The sequence below is a fragment of the Diceros bicornis genome, chromosome 23, assembly GCF_020826845.1.
Source record: "Diceros bicornis minor isolate mBicDic1 chromosome 23, mDicBic1.mat.cur, whole genome shotgun sequence".
Lineage (NCBI taxonomy): Eukaryota > Metazoa > Chordata > Mammalia > Perissodactyla > Rhinocerotidae > Diceros > Diceros bicornis.
Window position 1 is genome coordinate 39,567,699 of NC_080762.1, and position 26,333 is coordinate 39,594,031.

The 26,333-nt window shown below is 37.7% G+C and overlaps 1 pseudogene; it reads right to left on the minus strand.

The window, feature by feature from the left end:
- Positions 1 to 11,771: 11,771 nt before the first annotated feature.
- Positions 11,772 to 12,755, minus strand: LOC131420681 (activator of 90 kDa heat shock protein ATPase homolog 2-like; annotated as a pseudogene).
- Between the last annotated feature and the right edge of the window lie 13,578 nt (positions 12,756 to 26,333).

The window sequence follows — 26,333 nt, forward strand, 5'->3', positions numbered from 1 at the left end:
AAACAGCTTAATTAATTATAAATGCTCCGCAACTTATCACATATTATATTTTGAAATGTTAAAGCATACATATATACACATGTTATATATGTGTGGAGGTATTTGTCAAACTGTTTCAGTGTTTCTTTATGCTACTTAGCACTAAAATGCTTTCCAGAATCAAGATGGAAGTTTGTTAAAAATCTGTATTTATTGTTAAAAATAAAAATGTTACTTAGAACGCTTATATTTCCAATTCCTTTCATGTTTTCAGATGACAGAGTATTTCTCTTTGATATTTAACTTCTGTGCTTCCAGAAATGTTTTGTGAATGTGCTCCTCTCCTCTTCCCACCCCACTCCCTCCCTGCCCTCAGTATATTTTCTTCATTTATTCAAAAGAATCTCTTCCTGAATGTGTTGCTGTTATTAAAAACATTTGAATTACATTTGCAATTAACCCATTTGTGCAAGATATCCCCCATTCACTCCTCCAGATCCTGTTCCCCCTCTCCACCTTGCTAGACCCCCAGGAGACTGACCTCTATGAACTGCGTTGAGCAATTCCCTTGTCCTCTGGTTTCCAGTTGAGCTCTGCTAATGGGGATCCCTAGCAGGAGATCAGAGGTAGGGGGGGAATTTATTCCGCTAGCTCCTTCTCTGCAGGCTGACTGCGTACCTCAGTCAATGGTCACGGCTCCCGACAGGTGATTCTTGCTGACAGATCTCTCTCTATGGGTATTAGTCTTTTCAGATCTAAGGGTGGTAAACAGATCTCTACCCGCAATTCACTCTGGAGTAGTGCATTCTCTCTCTTGGTTTCCCTATATCCTATCCTAGTTTTGTAAATAGTCTTTTCATTAAACTCATCTCAAATTACCCATTTTGAATATGTAATCTGTTTTCTGCAGGTCCTTGATTGATACATGATTCTCCTTGTAAATTATTCAAACAATACAAAAATAGAGTAAAACATGAGCATTCTCATTATATCTTTTGATTGTGAATACTGAAATTTACTTCAAATTGGCTTAAGCACCTGGATTGTTCCAGTTCTCTGAGTCAACATGTCACATGCAGAAACACAAGCAGAAGGCTGCGCTTTTCAGAACAAGTTAGGATTTAATTAGGCCAGAACAGAAGTTCAAGGTACCATGGAGCACGCTTCCACATCTACTACCCTGGGAAAGAGTTTGTGCCAGTCAGGGTCCAGTCAGGAGAAAAAATCAAATCAATTATTTTAGCAGAAACAGTTTTACGTAAAGAATTGTTGCTTAAGTATTACAGGATTAAAAAGGTAAAAAAAATTAAGTTATTGAAGAAATGTCTACATGCTGCAGCTACCATCCTAGGACTGGGATGCAAACGTACAAACTTGGAGGAGGGGCTTCACAGAGGGGAAACTCAGACCTCAGAGAAGGGGGCGCTGCTTGACCTATGCAGGTGTCTCTTAGCTTGAAGGAGAAACCTCATGGGAGTAGGACCCAGAAGCTGAAGAGGGATACTGAGCAACAGCAGCAGGTGCTGGAGTTTCTGCATTAGCACATTGAAGCTGTTTCCGCAAGTGTTGAAAAACTGAAAACTCAATTCAACCTTTTACTGAAACAAACTGCTGCTGCCAGGGGGAAGAGGTGAGACGAGGCCGGAGTGACGCTGATAGGGACAGGAAGCAAACGAGAGCCAACGGCAAGCAAAGAAGGTGTAGCAAGCTCGTCCTTACAGCTCCCTCTGCTACTACCTGCTGGCCAAGACTAACAGGGAGGCAGCTGGCGAAGCCAACATGAAGTGTGCAGGTTTCCAACCCTAGCATCACAGAACACAGTCTAGAAGAGAGAGTTTGAACTGAGAGGCAATAAGTCAATAATTGACATAGGTAACGGCCAGAAAATAACTACACTCGTTTACTGGAAACAGTTTCAGAGTTCTTACTTCACACCATGCCCCCATAAGGCTAGACTGTCTTGTCCACAGGAAAGTTTTAATCCTACTCCTAATAGAGCAGTAAATACGATAAAGAAAGCAATTATAATATAATAGAAGAAGTCTTATGAGAGAAGTAATAATATGAAGTTTTTAGAGTAGCATTTAAATTAGTTATGTAGGGTCAGAGAGAGTAGAGTGTTCCATTGAAGGTGATGTTGAGGTTGGAGTTGAATCAAAGCTGGAGGATCATATTTTGAAAAACAAGAAGGTCAACATCAGGAACCACAAATGAGATCCATCAGAGGAATTTCCTGCTTGGAACACAGGTGCCACCTGCTCTGCTGCCCCTGGATGCCTCTGTCCTGGACCTGCCGTCACTGGGCCCTGCTGCCATGGATACAACAATGGTCAATCAATTTTACACAAGTCCTTCTTATTTGTATCACTTCCTCAAAATTAAAAATGGGCATCCAGTTGGTGGAACCTAGGTCAATTGCCCTGCTCTAGGTGCCTGAGGAAAGAAAGAAGAGTATTTGCCAACATCTGTTTGACCTTGAACCCTGGCTCCTTCCAAGATCCTAATAATGGGGACTTTATTCCCAAATAAGTAAGCATTTGTATGATAGTCCCAAAATATACACACTAGAAATTGTCCCTTTGGCAATCAAACACTTATATAATATCTTCTTCCTATTAAGACAGAAAGAAATCTCCCTAACACAATGCAACTTCCTTTCATAGCAAAAATCCATTTTCACCAGTGTCTCAAGAGAAGAAAACTCTAAGTCTCTTCAGTCACTGCATCTGGCTCCAAGACCAGAATCCTTGAATAATATCCATTCTGACCCTAGTTTTGGATCCAGTCTTGATATTTTATATTCAGCAAAATATACCTAAAATTATAAACTTAACAATCACTTATTCCTGTCACAGTATTGCTGGAAAGGAAAGGAAAGGATAAATAGATCACAATTATGTATACATATTTTAAATAACCATATTTGCAGATGGTATATATATGTGTGTGTGTATATGTTTGTGTGTGTGTGTGTGTGTATACATAAATCAAGATAAGATATACACATTAGAGCCATAGTCATTACTTTTACAATGGTCACAAAGTTATACATATATGTATATGACTTCTATTTTTCTCTATACTTTCCATATTTTCTTTGTCATCAGCTGTTGCGGAGTTCTTTAGCCAGTAGGGTGATCAAGTCCTTATTCCTAGGGACAAATTGGGTACCCATCTTCATTGATACATCATCAATGCTCATTTTTCTTGATTTTCAGGATCTGTTACTCCATACAATAGAGTGACCCCCCTTTTTTGCCTACTGACTCAGTGTCATGAGGCTATAAATTGTCTAGATGGCATTGTTTATTTCATTGTAACCATTGCTGAGTCCTTTAATAAAACATTTCTTCCTTGGTTATTACTAATTTCTAAACCAATGGTTCCCATAATTTCAGGGGTGGAAATTAAAAAATTGTGAATGGTTAATTAACTCTAATTGGGAAAGGTGGTAATTCCAATTCTATTCCTTAGTTTTTGGACCCATGCATACCAGCTATGAAAGAAATAGTACCATATATTGGTCAATGTTTCAAATCATAGGTAGCATCCTACGATCTGGCGCCATAACTGATTCTTCAATAAGGTATATGATAAGACTAAAGTAACCTAAAAGCATTATCCTATTGTCTTGCCTCTTTCATGGAAAGTTGAGTTCTTTCACAGAAGCAATTATGAGAGATATTGCCATGTTGAAAAAGGCATTCAGTTGTCTAAGACGTTCATGCCAATGCTGACTTGAGGCATGATGGATGCAGAAATCAAATCTAAATCCAAATCCAGAAGAAGTATCTAATCCACATTACAGGAACTCTCCACGACAAAAGTAGTAAAAAAAAAAAAAAAAATCAACTGACGCTCAAATGTATGGTACAATATTATAGGTTCAGATTTACTACTTTTGGAAAAATATCCTCATACACTGGTAATGGGAATCCTGTGTTGTTGCACTTGTGAATAGCATCCATCTATATCACCATAGCCATTTTGTTTATCAAGTGAGTTCTGAAGTTGCTGTGGATGGCAGATGACTGACACTGAGAGATCAAGTTCTCTTGTCCACCTAATTATGATGAGTGGAAATGTCCTTTTTGTTAACATGTAGCATGGATATTCTTTATGTTTTGAGCCCATGTCAAGAAATTCTTCCCTGATTTTCCCCTCTCCCCCAAATCCTTGTCATTAATCCCCCAGTTCATTTACTTTGAGATTCCTTAGTTTCTAGGAAAACCAACAGCCACTTCCCATAAATTCTGGTAGATCGTTTTTTAAGGCAATGTGAAACAACTGTCAAGCTCTACATGATATACTAGTACCAGAGAAAAATGGATTTCCAGTGGCATTATTTTGCTCCATGAGCTCTACAAATGGCCTTGTAGGTCATAAAGAAAGAAAATCCTCCCAATAGGCACAACGGACTAATATATGCTTAAAGCCTGTGTAAAGCATCTCCCAAAGATTTGTGCATTTCCCTTTCCCCAGGAAACCCTTACCCTGGTAAGTGGCTACAGGTGTCTTTAGAGAGAGGTATGAGGAAGTTTCTTAATATGTTCTTCAGTGTCAATGGACTATCAGTGGGAGTCAGTGTTTAAGGTGCAAATATACACTTTTCCAACCAATTCTCTAATTTTCACATAAGAGAGAAGGAAAAGCTCTGAATTCAACTGATGGTTTAATTTTGCTATCTCTAAGACCACATTTTGTTTTTTACCCAGTTCAGTCCCTGCAGCAACAAAAGATAAGAGATGCTTTTATCTTGATCCTAGAAACTCCCTGGATTTCAGTCAGTGTTATGAGCCTAGAATTCGATTATTTTAACTTGTCATTCTCTTTCTTGAAGCTGTCCACTGATGTTTGAAGCAGCTGCCCCTTTTCTAAGTCCATAAATTCCTCATGTACATCCTACTGTTCTGTGGTAGGAGCAACTCAATTCCCAAAAGTCACGCCTGCGATGAGCACTTGATGCCAGGTGACCACAGGCAATGATTTGATTAGCTTTCACTGCTGCTGAATTCCCATCTTGGCATTTAAGCAAGATTTCAACAAGTTTCTGACCCAGCTATGCCAGATAAATAATTGATGGTCCCCACATTCCCTTGCAGGTATCTAATGCACCCCATTCCCTGAGAACAATTTCTCAGTTAGGGATCTTGGTTGTGAGCAGCAAAAACAGCTCTAGATAATAAAAGGAGAAAATAAATTTGTTGAAAGAATGTTGGATAGCTCACAGAATTAGCTGGCAAAATAAAAGACATGCTAGGAAAATGGGCAGGAAACAACAGAAGCTTTGTAGGAGGAACCACAGCCAAGATTTTGCTCAAGAAATGAACTCGTTTGGATGCCCCATAGGTATCGTTGGCACCATTGTACAGATCTGCCGCTGGATACTACAACTGCTACACACACCAGAAAATGAGAGATGATAAACCCAAAAGACATAAATCCAAATACTGATCACTGGTAAGCATAAGAGAGAATGCAGAACAAACAGAAGAGAAACAAAGGTTCATCTCTGTTGATGACACACAAGAATGTAATAGAGGCAATCATTATTTGAGATTAAGTGGGAAGAGGTATTAAGAGACATTTGATTAATATGCTGTCTTCATCCAGTATCTTCCATCATGGTTAATTATCAATTGTATAACTTTGAGAAAGTCACTTATCTTTTCTGTTACTGGTTCATTATTTCTACAATGGAGATAATAATATGTAACTCACGAGAATGTCATGAGGGAAAAATGAGCAATATTTACAAAACACTTAGAGTAGTATCCAGCACACAGTATGCACTTGATAGGTGTTAGTTAGCTAGTAGCAGTAGTACAGAGGCAAGAACAACATTAGAGCCACTTCAAGTTTGAAAAAAATAAACACTAACATGTTAATACAAAGAAAAGAACGCATTTGGGCAATTGTTACTGTAATTAATTTTAAAACTTCCATTGGAACAACTTGGTCAATTAGGTGTCTCCCACTTTTCATCTTATATTAAATAATTAAGTCACAATAATTGAATGAGTGTTTTTCTCAGAGCTGATACACTTGTCTTCAGATTGAAGTTTCTTTATAAAAATAGTTAATATGCTAGGATAGAAAGAAAATTTGGTTAAACATATCTAATAGGAACAGTCAATATTATACTTAATGATAAAATATTAGTAGCACTCCCATTAAAGTGACAAATAAGATGCCCTTATTACTACTGCTTAAGTTCCTAGTTAACGTGATTATACAAACTAACACATACATGAGGTATTAGAATGGTAGGAAAAAAAATCACTCTTGTGAAAACATGGCTCTTTATCTCAAAAAAAGAGAACTAATGGAGCAAACAAATTTTAAAAATTAGGCTTAATAAAATAGTTCTAAAAAGTGATTGAGTGTATTGACAAAAACAAATTAATGGCTTTCCTATTCATATACACAAGATATAACTACTAGAAAATACAATGGAAATATATAATAGAAAAAATCTTGTAAAACAAAAGACCAATTCCATTTACAGCAGTTCCAAAACGTGTAAGTTTCCTATAGATTAATCTGACAAGGATGTATAAAACCTAAGTGGAGAAAAAAAATAAAACTATCCCAAAGACATAAAATATATGAAGACTGTTTTTTCATGAATGATCACCCTCAAACTTTAATTCTTAAACCTCCTTAATTGTTAATTCTCCTCCAAATCAATTAATAGATTTAAAAGAATTCCAAGTCAAATCAATTTTTTAAATTGTACTTGACCAATTGATTCTAAACTATTTTTCATTTGATTTTTTTGTGGGTGTTTTGTTTTGTTTTATTTTTGTTTTTCCTTGAGCAAGGTTTCTTAAATAGAGGTATTGTTGACATTTTGGTTAAAATAATTCTTTGTTGGGTGGGCCTCTTTCACTTACCGGAGTATGTTAACATCTCTGGCCTTCACTTAGTTAATTCTAGTACCACACCCTCAGTCATTGTGACACCTGAAAATAGCCCACACCTTCCAAATACTTCCTAGTGATATGAATCAACAGAATATCGAGAATTAGTGGTCTGGAAAATATCAAATCTCACTATAAAGCCAAACAAGCAGAACATTGTAGTGTATACACAGAAATAGGTCAGTAAAACAGAATAGAAAACATGAAATAAATTTAAGTATAATACAAATTTTGCTTATCATAAGCATGATGTTTAAAATCATTGAGAAAAAGATGGACTATATATTGATAGTGTCAAAAATAAAATCAAGTTAGAGATCTACCTTACACTAAACACACACACACATGCACACACAGTGTCCAGATAAATTAAAACATTAAATAAAAAAGAAAATAAATAAATTTCTGGGAGAAACTATATGAAAGTATTTGAATAACCTTGACATGGACAATTCCTTCCCTAGGAAGAAAAAAAATTAGAAAACAATAACAGTTTTGTCTACAAAAAACATTTAAAATTTCTGTATAATGACAGATGCCATAAAACATTAAAAGATAGGTGGCATGCAGAGAAAGAAGAAAAAATTAATAAACAATTAATACCCACAATACAAAGTGTTTCTGTACAATGTTAAGTAAAAAAAAAGTCAACAGAAAAAACAAATAGTAACAGACAATCTAATGAAAATAGTTTAAAATCAGTTTGACAATTTTTTAAAAACACTCACACATACACACACACACACACACACATTATTGGGACTGTGCTTTAGAAGAGTTAAAAATAAATTTATTTGATGTTAAATGACATCTTTACAATATTGAACTCACAATCCAATATATCATTTTACTGAAAAATGTTTTTCATACATTAAAACTAACAACTTACCTTAATTGAAGGCCAATTCTGATAATTAAGAATGTTCCTTTGGTATTGGACAAAAACCAAAAATGAAAATAAGAAAGAGAGAAAGAGAGAGAGAGAGAGGAAGAAGGAGAATGAAGGAAGAAAAGAAGGAAGGAAGGAAGGAAGGAAGGAAGGAAGGAAGGAAGGAAGGAAGGAAGGAAAGGTGGGAAAGAAAGAAGGAAAATATCTAGTCACAGCTAGGTGAATATGTGAATTTCAACTATCAAAAAAAAAATACTAGGGGCCAGCCCAGTGGTGCAGGCAGTTGGGTGTGCACTCTGCTGCGGCGGCTCGGTGTTTGCCTGTTCGGATCCTGGGCATGCACTGACGCATTGCTTGTCAAGCCATGCTGTGGCGGTGTCCCATATAAAGTGGAGGAAGATGGACATGGATGTTAGCCCAGGGCCAGTCTTCCCCAGCAAAAAGAGGAGGATTGGCAGATGTTAGCTCAGGGCCGATCTTCCTCACAAAAAAATAAATAAAAATAAATACTAATTGGAGCTGGCGCAGTGGCATAGCCTGAGTTTGCGTGCTCCACTTTGGCGGCCTGGGGTTCATGGGTTTGGATCCCAGGCGCAGACCTACACACCACTCATCAAGCCATGCTGTGATGGCATCCCACATACAAAGTAGAGGAAGATTGGCACAGATGTTAGCTTGGGGTGAATCTTCCTCAAGCAAAAAGGGGAAGACTGGCAATAGATGTTAGCTCAGGGCCAATCTTTCTCACCAAAAAAAATACTAATCTATCAGAAATGGACAGTCCAGCAGGCAGCAAATCAGTAAGGACACACTTAAATTCAACAATACCATCAATCAAATGGATATAGTTCACATCCATAGACGGCTTCAACCAGCAACAATAGAATACACATTCTTCTTAAAATCACATGAAATATTCACCAAGATAGACCATATTCTGGGCCATAAAACACACTGTAACAAGTTTAAAAGAATAGAAATCATATACTGTCTGCTTTCAGACTACAATGGAATTAAACTAGAAAACAATGAGAGAGAGATAACTGGAAAATCCCCAAATATGTGGCGATCAAACAACACATTTCTAAATAACACATTGGCCAAAGGAAAAATCTCAAGAGAAATTTTAAAATATTTTGAACTAAATTAAAACACAACTTATCAAAATTTATGATATACAGTGAAGGCAGTGCTTATAGGAAATTGTGTATCATTGGATGAATATATTAGAAAAGAAGAAAAATCTAAATCAATAATTTATATTTCCGCCTTACAAAACTAGAAAAAGAAGAGCAAATTAAATCTAAAATAAATGAAGGAAAAAAATAAGACTTAGAGAAGAAATCAATAAAATTGAGAATAGGAAATCAATAGAGAAAAACCATGAAACCAAAAACTGGTTCTTTGAAAGGATCAATAAAATCAATATGCCTCGAGGAGGCAAACTAAGAAAAAAAGAGAAAGGACACAAATTACTAACATCAGAATTGAAAGAGGGGACATCACTACAGATCCTATGGACATTAAAAGGATAATAAAGGAATACTATGAACAACTCTATACCCACAAATTTGATAACCTAGATGAAATGGACCAATTCCTTAAAATATCCAATCTGCCAAAACTCACACAAGAAGAAACAGACAATCTGAATAGACCTATATCTATTAAAGAAATTGAATCAATAATTAAAAACCTTTCAAAACAGAAAGCACCAGGCCAGTGAATTCCACCATACATTTAGGAAAGAATTTATATCAATTATCTAAAATTTCTTTCAGAGGGTAGAAGCAGAGGAAATACAATCTAACCTCCTATAAGACCAGAATTATCCTAAAACCAAATCCAGACAAAGACATTACAAGAAAAGAAAACTAAGACCAATATCTCTCATGAACATAGATGCAAAATCCTCAACAAAATACTAGCAAATCATATCCAACAGTGTATAAAAAGCATTACACACCATGACCAAGTGAGATTTATGCCACATATGCAAGCCTAGTTTAACATTCAAAAATCAATTAATGTAATCCATCACATCAATAGGCTCAAAAAGAAAAATCACATCATCATATCAAGAGATGCGGAAAAGGCATTTGGCAAAATGCAACACCTGTACATGACAAAAACCCTCAGCAAACTAGGAAGAGAAGACAATTTCCTCAAATTGATAAAAAATATCTACAAAAAACTTACAGATAACATCAAAGTTTTCCCATAAGAAAGGATACAAGGCAAGGATGTCTCCTCTTACCACTCCTTTTCAACGTCGTACTGTAAGTTCTGGCTAATGCAATAAGAGGAGAAAAGGAAATAAATATATACGGATTGGAAAGGAAGAAATAAAACTGTCTTTGTTCATAGTTAGTATGATTGTCTATATAGAAAATCCAAAAGAATAGACAAAAAACTCCTGGAACTAATAAGCGATTATAACAAGGTTGCAGGATACAAAGCGACATATGAAGCTCTTTCACACAAAGTCTGGGCAGCTCTCCATCAGCTGCTTCTGCACTGTCCCCTGGGATGGTTGGACTTCCTTTGCTGAGAACAGACCTCTGAGCTCCGGAAATTTGGAGGCAATTGATCAGTGCCCATGTCTGGGTATGTGTGGGATGGCTGTATCTCAGGGAGGCAGTCGGCAGCATAAATGCTTTCCTAGTCATGAATTTTTACACAGAAATAAATTTGGAGATTGAAAGAAATTCTGGAAGGAGTATTCCCATTGAAGGACCAGAGAAGCTTATAGTAGAGCCATGGTTGGGCTACTCTTAGTCCAAGAACTCCTGGGAGACTTTCAGCGTTTACCTCAGAGACGATCGGGTTTTGTTCATGATCCATGTGAGCATTCTAAACGGATCCTCACATTCAAGGAAACCCCTTTATTTCATTTCATACAGAACCTTCTGACTGAGGTGAGTCCAAGGCTGGCCTTTTCTGTGATTATTTCCAACCTTCGAGGGAGCACCAGGCCTGTCTCTGCACAGACTGAGATTTCATGGCCATGCTGGAACTCTGAAGAGCAGCCAAGGGCTTAGTTTCACAGCTCTTTGTAAAGTTTCTTCACTCGGCATGAAGGTGAGAGTGAGGTTTGTTAGAGATCACTGTGACCTTACAACTGATACCCAGACCGAGACTAGCAGTCAACCTAGGAGCACAACTTGGGTCTCTTGTTTCCCAGGCCAGTCCATTTTGTAGTGTTTGAATCCTTTCCTTCTTGAAGCTAATACAGCTAATGTATTATCAATATCTATTCACAGTATTCACAAAATAGGGAGAATGAAGGGATTATTTTAAAAATTGTTGTTTGAACTTTTAAAAGTTTCCTATAATGGATGGGTTGTTTCCTCTCTGGGTCGAATTTCAAAATGTAAATAAAAATGGCTATTACAATTCTAAAGGGTTAATAATACAGCAAACACTGTGCTTAATTTTTTTCCTGCCTTTTTAACAGAACAATTTAAACAGATAGTAAAGTTGTTGCTCTTTTCAAGTAAACTTAACGAAAGGTCAGGTAGAACTTCTCTACTGAAATATAAAAACATGAAGACAAAAAATATATGTTTTAGAGAGAAAAAAACAAGATTTTTTTGTGTGTTTGTTTGTTTTATATAAAGGAATAGCATCAATATGCCATTTATTTTTGTCTTCCTGAACTAAAACTACAGCTGAAAGTAAGCTTGCTAGGACAAGCTTTAGCTTGGAAACTTCAACTATCTATGCTCAGACACTCAATCTGTTCCCAGAGGAGCATTTATGGGAGGTAAGGTTAATACCTAATTTGAGGTTGCTTGCTGCTTTTAACTCAATACAGAGTCTAGTCATAGTAGAGATTCAAATGATGCTTTAAATTCTGTACAAGTTTCATCCAATATAAATTAAGAGTTTTTGTTTTCTTTTTTGAAGTAATAATAGGGAAGAGGTAAATGACACTTACTGCTTACAAAATAAAATCTTACCTTATAAAATCTTCTAATTCAACCATTTAGGGTGATCAGTTGCAGTAAACTTTTTTTTTTCCTTCAAAATGCTGCTTTTGCCAATAGAATTTCATGTTCTCTTCTTTACAGATGGGAACTCCTGTACATTCCGATTGTAAATCTGTTTGCCCGGGAGGAGGCACAAAATCCAGTGTAACTGCTGCATAGTGTTCTTCTGGCCAGTTCCTACATCTCCATTTCATGTCCATCTTTTTATTTGTTAATAATTTTATATATTCATTGGTGATGTTCCCATCAGACATTTGGAACTTCCCTCTCTTTTCAGCTTCTAAGACAGCAGGAGATTTAGAAAATGTTTGCGCCAAGTCTTTCACAGTGAAGATGCTGCAGAGCTGCTCTACAGCAGCCGTATGCACTGCCACAGTGGGAATTCTTACACCCAACGCCACTGGAGATGAGGCCTGTGAGGTATCCTCACTCAGTGTCCTTTTGACAGTCAATTCCTCTGTTGCCGTAGCTTTCGTTGGTAAAATCATTCCCATCATAAATTCTGTCTTAAGTGCTTTTAGGTAATCTACAAGGGCTTCTCTGGCTTTGGCAGGGCCTGCAGTTTTCAAAGATCCTTCGGTGTATTCCCACCTCCTTTCTTTTTACTCATGTTCACCTCAGTGTCATATACTTCATTTTCTTCAGAAAGGTTGGGTAGTTCAATCAATCCTTTGTTCTTTGCACTAGATTCTTTAATTGTACCTTTCCAGCTCAGTTTGATGTTCTACTCGTAGTACAAAATCGACTTTCCTTTGTGGCTACTGCAAGAAGCTTCACCTTCCTCCTGCTTCAGCTCACTGGTCTCCCAGTGGCCAGCCTTGTTCTCCACAACAATGCCCATCAGGAGCTCACAGAGGTTCCCCTTGGAGCAGCTGGTGGCATCTGCTTTGTTCAGTGTCAGTTATTCATGTTAAACCTGTCCTCTCACTCCTCCATGATCCAGTGCAGGTCCCCCTGGCCCCACTTGGCCATGTCTGCCCCAGATGCTACACCTCCTTCAGGTTCAATATATGATATATCCTGGAGAATGTTCCATGTGCACTTAAGAAAAATGTGCACTCTGTTGCTTGTGGATGGAATGTTCTGTATATGTCTGTTAGGCCCATCTGGTCTAACATGTAATTTAAGTCCAATGTTTCCTTATTGATTTTCTGTCTGCATGATCTATCAATTGCTGAAAGTGGGATATCAAAGTACCCTACTATTATTGTATTGCTGTCTATTTCTTCCTTCAGATCTGTTAATATTTGCTTTACATATTTAGGTGCTCTGATGTCAGGTGCATAAATATTTACAAATGTTATATCTTCTTGTTGGATTGACCCCTTTATCATTATATATGTTATTATTTGTCTCTTATATAGCCTTTGTCTTAAAGTCTATCTTGTCTGATATAAATATAGCTACCCTGCCCTCTTTTGGTCTCCATTTGCACAGAATATCTTTTTCCATCCCTTTACTTTCAGCTCGTGTGTGTCCTTAAAGTTAAAGTGAGTCTCTTGTAGGTAGCATATAGTTGGGTCTTGTTTTTTTGTCCATTCAGCCACTCTATGTCTTTGTATTGAAGAATTTAGTCCATTTACATTTAAAGTAATTATTGATAGGTATGAACTTACATTGCTACTTTGTTAGTTGTTTTGTGGCTGTTTCATAATTCCTTTCTTCTTCTCTTGCTCTCTTACGTTGTGATATGATGATTTTCCATAGTGGTATGCTTAGATTCCCTTCTCTTTATCTTTTATGTATCTATTATATGTTTTTGCTTTGTAGTTACCATGAGGTTTACACAAAATATTTTATATTTATAACAGTTTACTTTAAGCTGATAACAACCTAACTTTGAACACATACTAAAGCTCTACATTTTTATTCTACCACCTAAACACACACACATTTTATGTTGTTGATGTTACAATTCACAACTTTTTACCTTGTGTATCCATTAACAAATTATTGCAGCTATAGTTATTTTTAATACTTTTGTCTTTCAACCTTCATACGAAGTGATGATTAATTTAGTCCATGAAACTTTTAATCGGAGTCCATTTTATTTTCACAGGAAAATAAGTGAGCACGATTAAATAATATAATTATTCAACTTTCACTTGCATTTGTTATATATATAATTTAAACATTTTATTGAGTAAATCATTTTGTAAGATTAAAAAATTAGCATTTCTGATCAATGTATACGGAATTCCTAAGTTTGACTGCTCTGTACTCAATGACATGCCTAAACATAGACTCTATATTTAACTTGAAAGCTTTTAAAGATATTTCTTTAACTTCTAAAATTATCTTTTTATGACAAGCTATTGTTGAGGTACCCCGCTAAAAATGAGATATTGAAGTTACCATTGGGATTATAATAATGGACTGAGTGTGAGATTCTGAAAAATGTGATGTTTCGTGCTGACCACCCACTATGATGCTAGGTTCCACTTGAAAGCAGCAGCTTGTATTTCCAAGGTAGTTTCCCAGGTTGGATTTGCGCTCTGTGAATCAGGATTCTTGATAAGGATAATTTTCCAATGTGGGAAGGTAAAATAGAAGACCTTTTTTTTTTTTTTAATAATGTGTTCTAACAAATTGAATTAACTGAATTGCATGCTTCATCATGCTTTTCGCAATAAATTTTAGATTTATTTCTTTGCGGAATCCTAGACAGTGTTTAAGTGTTTCTCAAGTGCATGCATAGATCTTGATGAAGAACTTGGACTCAAAGGTCATAGAGAACTTGGCCTATGTCCTGATGATATCATTTAACAGGTTTATGAGTTCAGAAACATTACATAACCTTCTAAACCTGCATTTCCTTATATACGCAATAGAGATAATAGATAATATACCTGCCTTATAGGATTGTGGTGAAAATTAAATAAGAAATTGCATATAAATGTTTATCTCATACCTGATACTGATACAGTAGAAAAGACTGAATAAATGTTAACTATTGTATTATTATTTATTTGACACTGTGACTTCCTTCAGTGGTTTTCCTAGAAATGTTGCAAATAAAATCAAACTGGACCCACACTCCTAGAATTCAAAGTCAATTACAGCATATGCTCATGTCTACACAAATCTACTGATAGAACTGGATTCCAAAGTTGCAATTCAAAACAGAAGATCTGCTTTGTTGTGCACATGACAATGTACACAAATGTCTTTCCACATGCCTACCTTCCAGATGTGTTTAGATTCCGTAATACAGATACAAATTAGCTCAGATTTTTTTGCAAGATAGACTGCACAGGCAGCACGATTTGAAGCAATTGCAGTAAGTAGCTTCTGAGAAAGCTAAGCACAAATGAAATGTATTTCATTATGGGGTTATGCTTGAGATGCAAAATACATTTTAGGAAGACTAAGCCTTGATGTATTAACTTCTGCATTTGCCCCTCTTAGTTCCTAGTTTCAAGCCAGATCCAGATGGGAATAACAAAAAAGTGCCCATCCTATGTGCACACTCTGCATGAGACCCTTGACCATGCAAAGATATTTGATCTTGAGAGAATAGTTAAACTGATCTTATTCTATGTCTCTTGCACATTACATGTGTGCCTTTTTAAAAAAGGAAAACAAAACCTGATTGCAAAGCATAATTATAAATGGTAATAGTTACATTTCATCGTATTTATGCAATAAATATGTCTGTCAAAACTATAGTTTGGAATTTGCCGTGTGCTTCCTTCCTGTACTGATATAATTTATTTTGCTCCTCTGCTAATGAGGCTGGCTTTAGATAGCCATAAGCATCCGTCTCAAATAAAAATTAAAAGTCAGTATATTACATTTCTCCTTCTGTTCCTTCTGCATATTACATTGCTCCATAAGCTCATGGATTCTGGAATTCACTCTCTCCTTTGGCACAATTTTCCTCAGTGGTATGATGCTATGAATATTTATGGTACAATAAAAATAATATAATAATAGGCATTTCCTAAACTCATGCTGCATATATCTTCAGGACAGGAGCTAGGAGGCTATATCTGTTACCTCCCACTAGAGAAGATCTTTATGTCCTGTGAAATAGCTGGCTGTCCCAAAGACCTTCACTTCCATGTGAGTTAAATCGCTCCTGTACCGAAAAATTCTGAGAAGAATTTTTTCTTCTTCCATATATAGTTTTGACTATCATCATCTCTGAAACATTGCCAATTTTCCTTACATTGAGTAGGCATCAATTGATATCCTTATTCATCCTTCCTGTGTCAACTACTATAATTTATTCTTTTATAGCCACCTTAAATCTTTAGTCTCTAAACTTCAGGTTCCAGAATCCTCTGGGCAGACTATTACCTTGCTCAGTGAAGCGGGACTGTTTCACCCTCTCTCCTCCTCCATCACCTTAACTGACTGAATTTATTTTCATTTATAAATTAAACTCAAATTGTTTCTTTTTTCAAATATTTGCCAAACTTTGTCATGCAAGCCTATTTTCCCAGCCTATCTACTTAGCTACACATAATGCTCCTAATTCTGTGACTTTCAATATTGCCACATATCAGTCTCGCATTTATTCTCTACAGTCCTTCTTATCTATTTTATTAACGTGGTTAGAATTCATTCCATTTCCCATTAATAATTGCTGAAAAAGTAGATTTTTTATCCTATCAACAACTAAAGAAATTCTGATGTTCACATGAAATGAACATCCTGATATTTTTATTGTAAAATTTCTGGGAATTGTTTTAAAGCTGAAAGACAACTCAAAAAAACTTCTTCAACATTTGCTGTGTGTGTGTGTGTGTGTGTGTGTGTGTGTGTGTAAGAGAAAGAGAGATGGAGACAGAGACAGAGACAGAGCAAGCACTTTAATACATTTTTACAGGGTAATGCTGTTGGGAGACAATTCTCTAGGGCGCTCTCACATTTCTGCACTTCCTATGAGCAGAGGCACAGGCCTTTGTTCTGGACCACTATTTCAAGGATATTAGTATAGCAAACAGCCTCAGGAGACAAAGGTAGTTTCTGCCTCTGGAGCAAATAACAGTTTTGTTATTTTTTGTTTTGTTTTGTTAGTTGGTTTTTGTTGTCCTTGTTATTTGTTTTTGCTACTTTCCAATATAATAAAAACCTGTTTCCCTTTGGGTAAAAATCAGGTATGCTTTCTACCTATTTTAAAGGATTTGGTTTCTCTAACTCATGTTTTCTCCCTTGTATTATAACCCACTACATGTACAGTTATCACATGAACCTCTTGGGCCGCCCTATGGGAATTGGAACTTGGAGAACCAGTATAAATACTGATATTCTGGCTATCACAGTCTTTGAAAATAATAAAGTCCTTTGTCTCTTATCCAAGAGATTTATTATTTATTTATTTATTTATTGTCTTCTCTGAGCATCCACAAAAGAGAGGCAGAATAATTTGTTAGTCAGGTAAAATCTTAAACCCCTCCATTATCCTGAGAGATGGGATACTGATGGAAGCATGGCTTTCTGCAAGAGGAAAGATTAGGGTCTCATGGGCCAATGACAGGAGTAGAGAGAAGTTCATGTATGGTCAAGTGAGTCATAAAGGGTCCTTCACTTTATTGTCTTTTAATTAAGAAGAATTAAGAAAATGGTTTCAGGCCAAGCACTAGGAAGTAGGTATAAAGACAGCTACCCAAATGATGCCCTGGGTGTTGCTAACTCTCTTGTAAGAGAAGAAACTGAACACTCCCACCTGGTGATCTTCCTCAGGTCTGCTGCTTTGCAATAACTGGTGCTAAGATATACTGGGGTTTGGTGGCATAAAGTCTACCATCTTTCAAAACAGAAGTGTTAAGGTAGAATAGAAGGAAATTCATGACCACTGTAGGCAAAAATCAGGCAAACCATTAGGATTTGGGTTAGTTGACTTTGAAGATGAAACATGGGGAATATAACGTTTGACTTGGGGTGTATATTGCCTGTTAAGGAAAAATGGCCATAGATGGGTTGTCTAATGGCTTAGTCCCTTCAGCAGTCTAGCATACCAACCCTGGATCCTTTCAGAGATGACAATAAAAGGTCTCAGGGTTTTTGCAGCAGGTCCTGGCTACTATAAGGGAACTTTAGCCCCTTCAGGAAGATTTCCATAAGAAATACAAAATCCTTTTGGAAACCACAGATGAGGCATTGACTAGTATTTGGGCTCTTACTGCCTTGGATGAGCTTTACGATGCTGATGAAAATGACCCACTCCTGAGTGAGAAATGGACACAGAGAAATCTACATGAATTTTTTCAGTAAGCCATGCCACCTTGGAAAACTCCCCTAGGTCTTCTGCTGAACCCAGGCAAGAGCTTAAAAGTTTTTGTTTTGATAATGGGACAGCAGATACCCTAGATTAAGGTGGAATCCTTAAAAAAAGTCACCATTGTATATGTCAAATCCAAATCACCCAAAGAACAAATCCCACTGCCTCAACCAGAAAGCAATGTGACTATGGTAGTTGAACCAAGAGCTCCTCAAAGCTAAAATAGATGGTGTCAGTAAGGATGATCTTGCTGCTCATATAGGGCTTTGGGTGAACTGAAAACAGCGGCAGTTCATTTGGTTGAGCTGCACACAGCCACCACTATGCTCAAAAATGAAAGTCAATGTGCCTTGCCCTCTAATTCCTCCAGTCTCCCTGATTCATCTCCCTTCACTACCCTGACTTCAACCACATTGAGAAAGATGATTTTGGATGAGTTCTACATGTCCCTGACCCCAAGGAGAACCAAAGGCCATGTACACTCATCCAGGTATGCTGGGGAATTTGGAGGAAGGAACAAATTTAGACTTACATAATTATGTTGGATAAAGGTGCCCAAGTCACAACCCTCCCTGATTCTGTAAGTGTAGAGGTACCCAGATTCAGGTAATGAGATTTGGGCTGGGTACACATTGGGGAAGGGGAGCTAATACGCCCTCTGGGCCTATTCAATGTACTCTTGCGGTTTCCACTGCTGAATGTAAATTAACGTTTTATATGTGTGTACTGCAAATACTTATAAAATCCAGAGTGGATTCTCCCAATCAGGAAGTGCTACATATAGAAAATTGCCAGTGGGACATGTAAATCACTTCCCAATTTGTCTGCCTGTCCCCTCCAAGGTGGTCCAATGGAAACAAGGTGTAATCCAAGGAAGACAAATGGAAATCACAGCCTTGATTAAGTCTTAAAGGTAGCAAAAGTAGGTTGCAATGTCAACACAACAGCCCTATATGGCCAAGGAAAAATAATAATGGGAGATGGAGGCTTACAGTGGATTATTGCCAACTGAATCCAGTTGTTACTACTATAGCCCTATAATTGAATTCATTGCACACACTAATGGCACTTGGTATGCTGTATTGTCAACACCTTCTTTTCTATCTCACTGGCACCAGGACAAAGACCTATGTGCCTTCACGCAGCAAGATCTTCATATATATTTGCAATAGTCCTCCAGGGTACTTAAGCTCCCCTGCCATTTTCCACCATGGAGTGGGCCAGGATAACACTAATGTCTCTACCTTCTGATGTCTGAAGTTTTCACTAAATAGATGATAATCTGTTGATTGGAAAGTCAGAAGCTTCTGTGTCAATGGCCTTTACTGCAGTGTTATTACTTTTCTACCAGCAAGAGTGGCTGATGAACCCCAAGAAAATTTAAAGGCCTGCTAGCCAAAGAGTATCTTGGGCCTATGTGAGTGTATATCAAAGCTCTCAATTCCTCTGGCAGTCAAGTAAAACTACTGTCTCTTTGTCAGTCCCCAAAGAGAAATCCAACAATTTATTGAACTCTTTGAGTATTAGAGACAAGTGGGCATTCTACTTGGAACATTATATTGGCTAGTCCATAAATAAGCATTCTTTGAATGGGGCCCAGACCAAAAGGGTGTGTTGGAAGCTGTCCAGTGAGCTTCGCATGTTCTCTACACTATTGACATCTTCGAGCTACAAGTCTCTGTGACTGATGATTTTGCTGATTGGAGTCTATGGCAAAGGGAGGCACCCTACATCCAGAGATGTCCCTTGGGGTTTTGGATTTGTTGCCTCCATGACACAGTTACCAGGTACACCCCTTTTGAAAAACAACAATCAGCTGGCTATGGGACACTATTCGAGACTGAAAACTTGGCCGATGAGGACTTTGTGACTTTCCAGCCTAATATTACCATTTGGGGTTGGGTTGACATGGATTCAGTGACTAACAATGCCTAACAAGGAAGAGTTCAACAATCCTCACTTGTTAAGCAGAATGGTACATTCAAGAATGCTGCTGGCCTGGCCCCTGTAGCATCTTTGCTTTACATGAAAAGAAAAAATTGATAATCATCTCTTTGGGGAAATCTTTGTCCCCTATTCTGTCAACTGAAGCAAAGCTGCTGGCACAATAGGGTCCATGATTCACAGAGGTTGCCCTAAATGCCTGGGCCTAGTTCACTGATAGTTCATCAAACTGAAACCTGATGGTGTCCACTGGGCTGCTGCCGCTGTTCAACTGTAACACCAGCTGTGCAAAACTGAACATGGACATGGTTGTTCAGCTCAGTAGACCAATGCTACCCTTGATGAACCTTGTTTTATATTTATTGCTTCTTGAGGTGTTGCCAGTGGTCTAAACTATTTATTCTGCCACCTGGTAAACTACAGACTGGCAGATTAGAGACATCTCTCTTTAGACCCAAACTGTGGAAACAAATCATCCTGCCTATTGAACCCTCTGGGTCAATCATGGAGCTGCCCACAGTGAGGGCCTGTTCTCTGATGAGACCAAGTGGAATCAGTCTGCTGATTGAGACTGTACTGCCCAGACTGCCACTATTCTGCCTAAAGCCATCCTCATACCAGATATGGGAACACACCCATCACCACAGATTGAGCACAAAGTAAAGCACCCTAAGTTTATGATGCACAGTCTATCACTGCATACCCAACATATGAACCTTATTGTAAGAGGATGTTTTTGTTTCATGGTAGAGGAAGCCACATCACATTGGGTGCTGCACTCACCTGCTCATAGGACATTGACTAGACGAGACTATGCCCCCCTATCAGGGGGATTAGCAGTGCCTCACAGCTGTCAACATTTTTCAGACTACAGTGCTGCTGTTCCGTGGTCTGATCAGCCTAGTCTGGCACACCACTGTGGTTCTCTAAACCAGTCTATGTCATGTCTTCAATTTTATGGGCCATTTACAGCCTAACATTGATGCATTTTTTATCGAAAAGTCACATGACAATGGGCTAATAGTCAAGTTATTCAATGGACTTCCTATACTATATAACACTCACAGGCATCTGGTATTTTAGAATATTGGAATAGCCTCAAAAATTAACTCAAAAAGACTTCTGGCTATACCTCCCTCAATTCTTCCTCACCCACACACCTTAGTAAAGAAGTTTGACCACTGAATGCAGCTGTCCCCAGAAATGGATCATCTCTTTTTCGTCACTTCCTCTAAGAAGGATACGGAGATCATATATTTTGAAATTTGAGGATTCTGCTCTGACCATTATTGGGCATGATACTTGTTACTTTTCCCCAGTAACAACTCCAGGATGGCTCAGTTTGTGCACCCTCTGAGTGGCAGCCTGGCCAAAAGGAAGCCTAGGATGTTCAAACTTAATTCTTATTCAACCACCTGGATTCTCTTGGAAGAGTGACATAGTTAAATCATAAAGATAATGACCACTTAATTGAGTAGACTGCTTGCCAAGTTTCCCTACGGTAGCCCACATGGGCCAAAAAGGGAAATAACAGCTCTACAAGTTTTATTAAATTACCTTTGTCACTTTTGCACCTATCCCTTCTGAATTAAAAGTGTGGGAGTGTGAGTAGGGGATGACTGAGAAACGTTAAGTTCCAGCTACTGTAATGGGATACAGATATTTTATGGCAGTGGACGGAGAGCAACAACCTTGCACCAGGGGAGGGAACATCTTTGACCCCAGGGAGGAATGGACGAGAAAGGGACATTAATATTTTTTTTCCTTCAGACCACTCCTGGAGGCTTCCTCAAGAAAAATGCCCTTCTGTGTCTCTCCCAAACTAACAAGCACTTAAATTTTACTGATTTCTGGGTCTATAATCCCCCGCCAGGCATCTCTGGCCACCATTAAATTGTCATTCCAAATAAAATTACCAAAAAGTCTAGTAAAAGAGCAGATTAGGGCCCTATTTCCTATACTTTCCAGTACAATTCCTGTCAATACTTTGAGTTATCTGCCTTACCCCCATTCCCATTGCTGTAGTTTAGGATTCCCTGGAGTAGATGAATGCCACCTGGCTGATGGTGTGGATAAGTAGGACAGAGTGGACTGACTGTCCGCAGACATTACTTTCAAAAATAATGACTAGACTCATTTTCAAACTGAACTAAGCCCTACCAGCTGTCTAAGAGGCCACATTGGAGCAATGTCAACTTGTGCTCCTGGATAACATTCTCCCACTTCAAGGGCCTCAATAATTGTGAATAACAGTTTCTTTTTAGGGATACCATGTATACTCTTGGGATTGTATGCCTTGCGTGGAAGCCAAGCATTAGCATATTTCTCTCCCCCAAAATGGCGATTGTAACCTTAGGAGTGGTCATAACGAGCCTCCAAGTTTTAAGTCCTTAGATGACTGCCCTGCTCTCCAGAATGAGCTACGCTTGCTTACTTGGGGAACCTTCCCAGAGGGGTAACTGATTTGCTGCTTATACCCACCTCATAGTCAGTTTTCCCTACAATGTGAGCCATTCAGTTAGAAAAGGTAATATAAAATTTATCATTGCTATTAGTTGAGGTGATCAAAGAACCATCTCAGTCCTGGAATGTGTTCAGCTTAGTCTTAACTCAGGGGACAGGCTTGTTATGGATGATATTGACCTTAGATTTTCTCCTTGCAGGCCAAGGCAGAGTCTGTGTGATCTCCGATACATTCTGTCATACCTGAATTAACACCTTGGGCCAAGTGGAAAGGTCAGTGTGGAAATTTACGGAGAAAGATACCTGAATTTCTAAGGTAGATCCAGATGGTCTCTGAGATTTGCTTAGCTGATTGAGTCTGGGACAGTTGATGATGCATATTGCTTCATCCTGCTTTTCAGAGTCCTGTTGATAGTAACCTTAATTAAATATAGTATGAGACAAATTTAACAGATTTAGTTTTAATCTCATGAGTCATATTAATCAATGTGGCTGACAGATTGGTGTACTCACAGGAAAATTTTCCAGAAGTCAAGATAGTGTTGAATCAAGGGGTGAATATTGTTAGAAGACAATTTTCCATTGTTTTCCATTGGTCTTGCCTGTTGATTGTTCAGTACAGCAAAGATGATGTTTCCCTTTGGGGCAAATATTAGTTAGGTTTACTGCCCATTATAAAAGATTCAATTTCCCTTAGTTGGAATTCCACTCCTGTAATACAAGCCACTGTGTGTGAGCAGGCACTTGGCCCACTTAGCATTGTCCTATGTGACACCAGCATAAATGCTGATGCTCTGACTACTGCTATTGCTGTGAATAATAAAGTCCTGTGTTTCTGATTCAGGAGTCTCATGTCTTCTGCCAGCACCCATGAATCTGTGGCAAGCTAACTTGGCACACAGGTAGGGTAAAGTCTCAGACCCTACTAATTTCTTGACATGTATATTACTAATGCCTATTAATTATTATTCCAGTTACACTAAGGAGAATAGGGGGAAAAAAGCTTTAGTCTACAGACTGTACAGCTCACATTTTCAAGGAATACTGGACTTTAAAATAATTAAGTGAATAAATGGATGTGACTATACACAAGGTAATTCAGTACTGTTGTGAAGAGAACTTCTGATTTCCACTAAGGAGATTTATTTTAATATTTTGGAGAAACTGATGAGAAGTGCAGAAAATGCCCAATGACACAAATTGTACATCAACACTTATAGATAATTTGAAGTCTATGGATTGTTTAATTGAGAACTCTTGCTCTAAGTGAACTTAATCCTTCTCTGGAGTGGAGGATAAGCATGCTGCTCTTGGGTCAACATTCTGGCACTTTCCAGGAATGACCCAAATAGGTTACAATATCCTCTCATTGAATTCTAGGAAATGCAACATATTGATAATCAGAACACTAGAAGGCTAGAAGATCTATTGCTGGGTAGATGAGTATATATTGTTATATTGTGTATCTGGAGCCATATGACTTAGAAAAATTTCTAAACAGATTTTAATTTTATGTATTAGAAGTAGAAAACAAAAAGGTTATTCCAAAGGTTAAAAATGTGTATAATATCTGACTAATGGATTTGCTAATAGTCAGTTCCTGTCTATGGACATTAATGCAGCATTTTACATGTCCTTCACATGAAGTTCAAAATGTCAGGTGGACAAGAGATAGAAAATCATTATCCATTTGGAGTGAGTTATACAGCCATTTCTCTAGCATGAGTTGTTTAATGAAAAGTAGCAAAGAATGGTTGGTCAGATCTTAAACAACATCTTTGTATTCTTACAGCAAAATGGATCAACACTTGTAATTCTAAAGTTCTCTTCAGAAATGTGGGGGCAGGGGAATGTACTCGGGAAAAAATATTAAAAATTTTCTTCTTTTTTTTTTTCTCTTTTTACTGATATTAGCAAAAGGTACTGAGGGTAGGAACAGGTTATTAGTTTGCCATTACTCAAGCCCTGCTGAGCACAGTAGAACATAGAATAGGAATAAAGAAAGGAAGTCAGCTCTCCAATCCCAGCTGCGGGCTGATGAATCAGCTAGTGATTAATTGTTGCTACTAGTAATTGAAATACTCATACTTCAGAGAGAGGAAAAAAAAGCTTTGGTATCTAAAATGTTCTTGCCCAAAACTGTAGTTGCTGCAATATTATGGACTTTTTAAAATGAGATATAAAGATCTTAATGTAAAACTGAGAGGAATATGATTCCCAAGATTGACCCAACATCTGGCATTAAGTTTTGAAAACCCTCCTCTGGCTGTCAAAATCAGTAGTCCCCTTTACTTCAGTTCTCTTATTTTCTCTTATGTACTTTTCTTTTAAATAGAGTTTGCTTGGGGCCAGTTCACATGCGTTAAGTTCACTCGCTCCACTTCAGTGGCCTGGGGTTCGTGGGTTCAGATCCTGGGTGTGGACCTACACACAACTCATCAAGCCATGCTGTGGTGGTGTCCCACATACAAAAAATAGAAGAAGATGAGCACAGATGTTAGCTCAGGGACAGTCTTCCTCACCAAATAAATAAATAAATAAATAGAATTTGCTTTATAAAGAACACAACATAATGTAAAATGCAAAAGAACAATGAAAACAAAAAACTACTTAATATACATTGCCTTGTTTTCCGTAAAGCCAGTGAGTTCCCATTTACTCCTTCCAAAATGGTGTTTAAACTTTTTAATTAATGTCAATGTGTGTCAATCAAAAGATTTTATCATGTTCCAAATTCTAAGTGTGTATGGTCCTATGCCAAGGATTTGGGAAGTCATTGCCTTCAGGGAGTTTACTCTCTAGTGGTGGAGATACAGCATATACATAAAATGTTAACCACAAACATGGTGCGCATGAGTGCTGCAGAAAGACTTCATGAAGTTGGAAATTTGCATCCAGTGAGTGCTTAACATGTTCAGGCCTTCTACAAAGTTTTTTCAAAACTAATCTCGACAATGACCCTGAGGTGACAATATAATATCAATTTAAAGTGAAGAATAAATAGGATCAGAAAGGCTAAGTGATTTACTCAATGTCACACTACCAGGATAATGTACAGCCAATTTTAAAATGTGGTCTTGGTTCTACCTGATTGCAAAAGGAAGAGAGAAAGGTAACACCACATTTTAAATCCTTGATGACAATAAAAGTCTGAGATAAGAGCGTTTATAGAATAGAAGAATTATGAGAAAAAACTGGCATGAGAGGAAAGATGAGTTTCTTTGTGATATGTTGTTTTTGAAGTGATACTAGGGCATATAAAAAGAAATGTCCAATAAGCAAATAGAGATAAAAGATTCTAGTTAGAAAAAGAAATCAGGATTGGAGATGTGGGTATCATACTTAACAGTGTTTCAAGGTAGACATAGTGAAAAAAATAATAGTAAATGAGCAACTATATTCTTGATTCTACACAACTAGATGATGCCATTGGGAAGATCAAATTCTAGAAGGTGTGATGAGTAGTCAGTAAAGGGTGCTATAATGATTTTTCCTCAGCCTGTATGTGCATGCAACTCCTCACATTAAAAAATGGAATCTATTTCTTCTCCCCTTGAATCTGGATTGGTTTCAGACTTGATTTGACTGATAGAATGTGGAGGAAGTGATGCTGTACTAGTTCAGGGACTAGGCTTTATGAGATGTGGTAGCTGCTGTTTTCATTCTTTTGCCATCCTAAGGCTCCTGGTGAAGAAGTCCAAGCTGTCCGTCTGGAGATAGAGGCCATGTGGAGAGAAGATCCCCAGCTAACACCCTAGCACTATGGCCCCCAACAGGTAAGTAAGGCCATCCTTGATCCTCCCCCCAGCTGCCACCTGAATGAGTGAGCCCAGCTGACACCACAGAGCAGAGATGAATCGGCTCTGATGAGACCTGGTTAAATTCCTGAACCACAAAGTAATGATTCATAAACT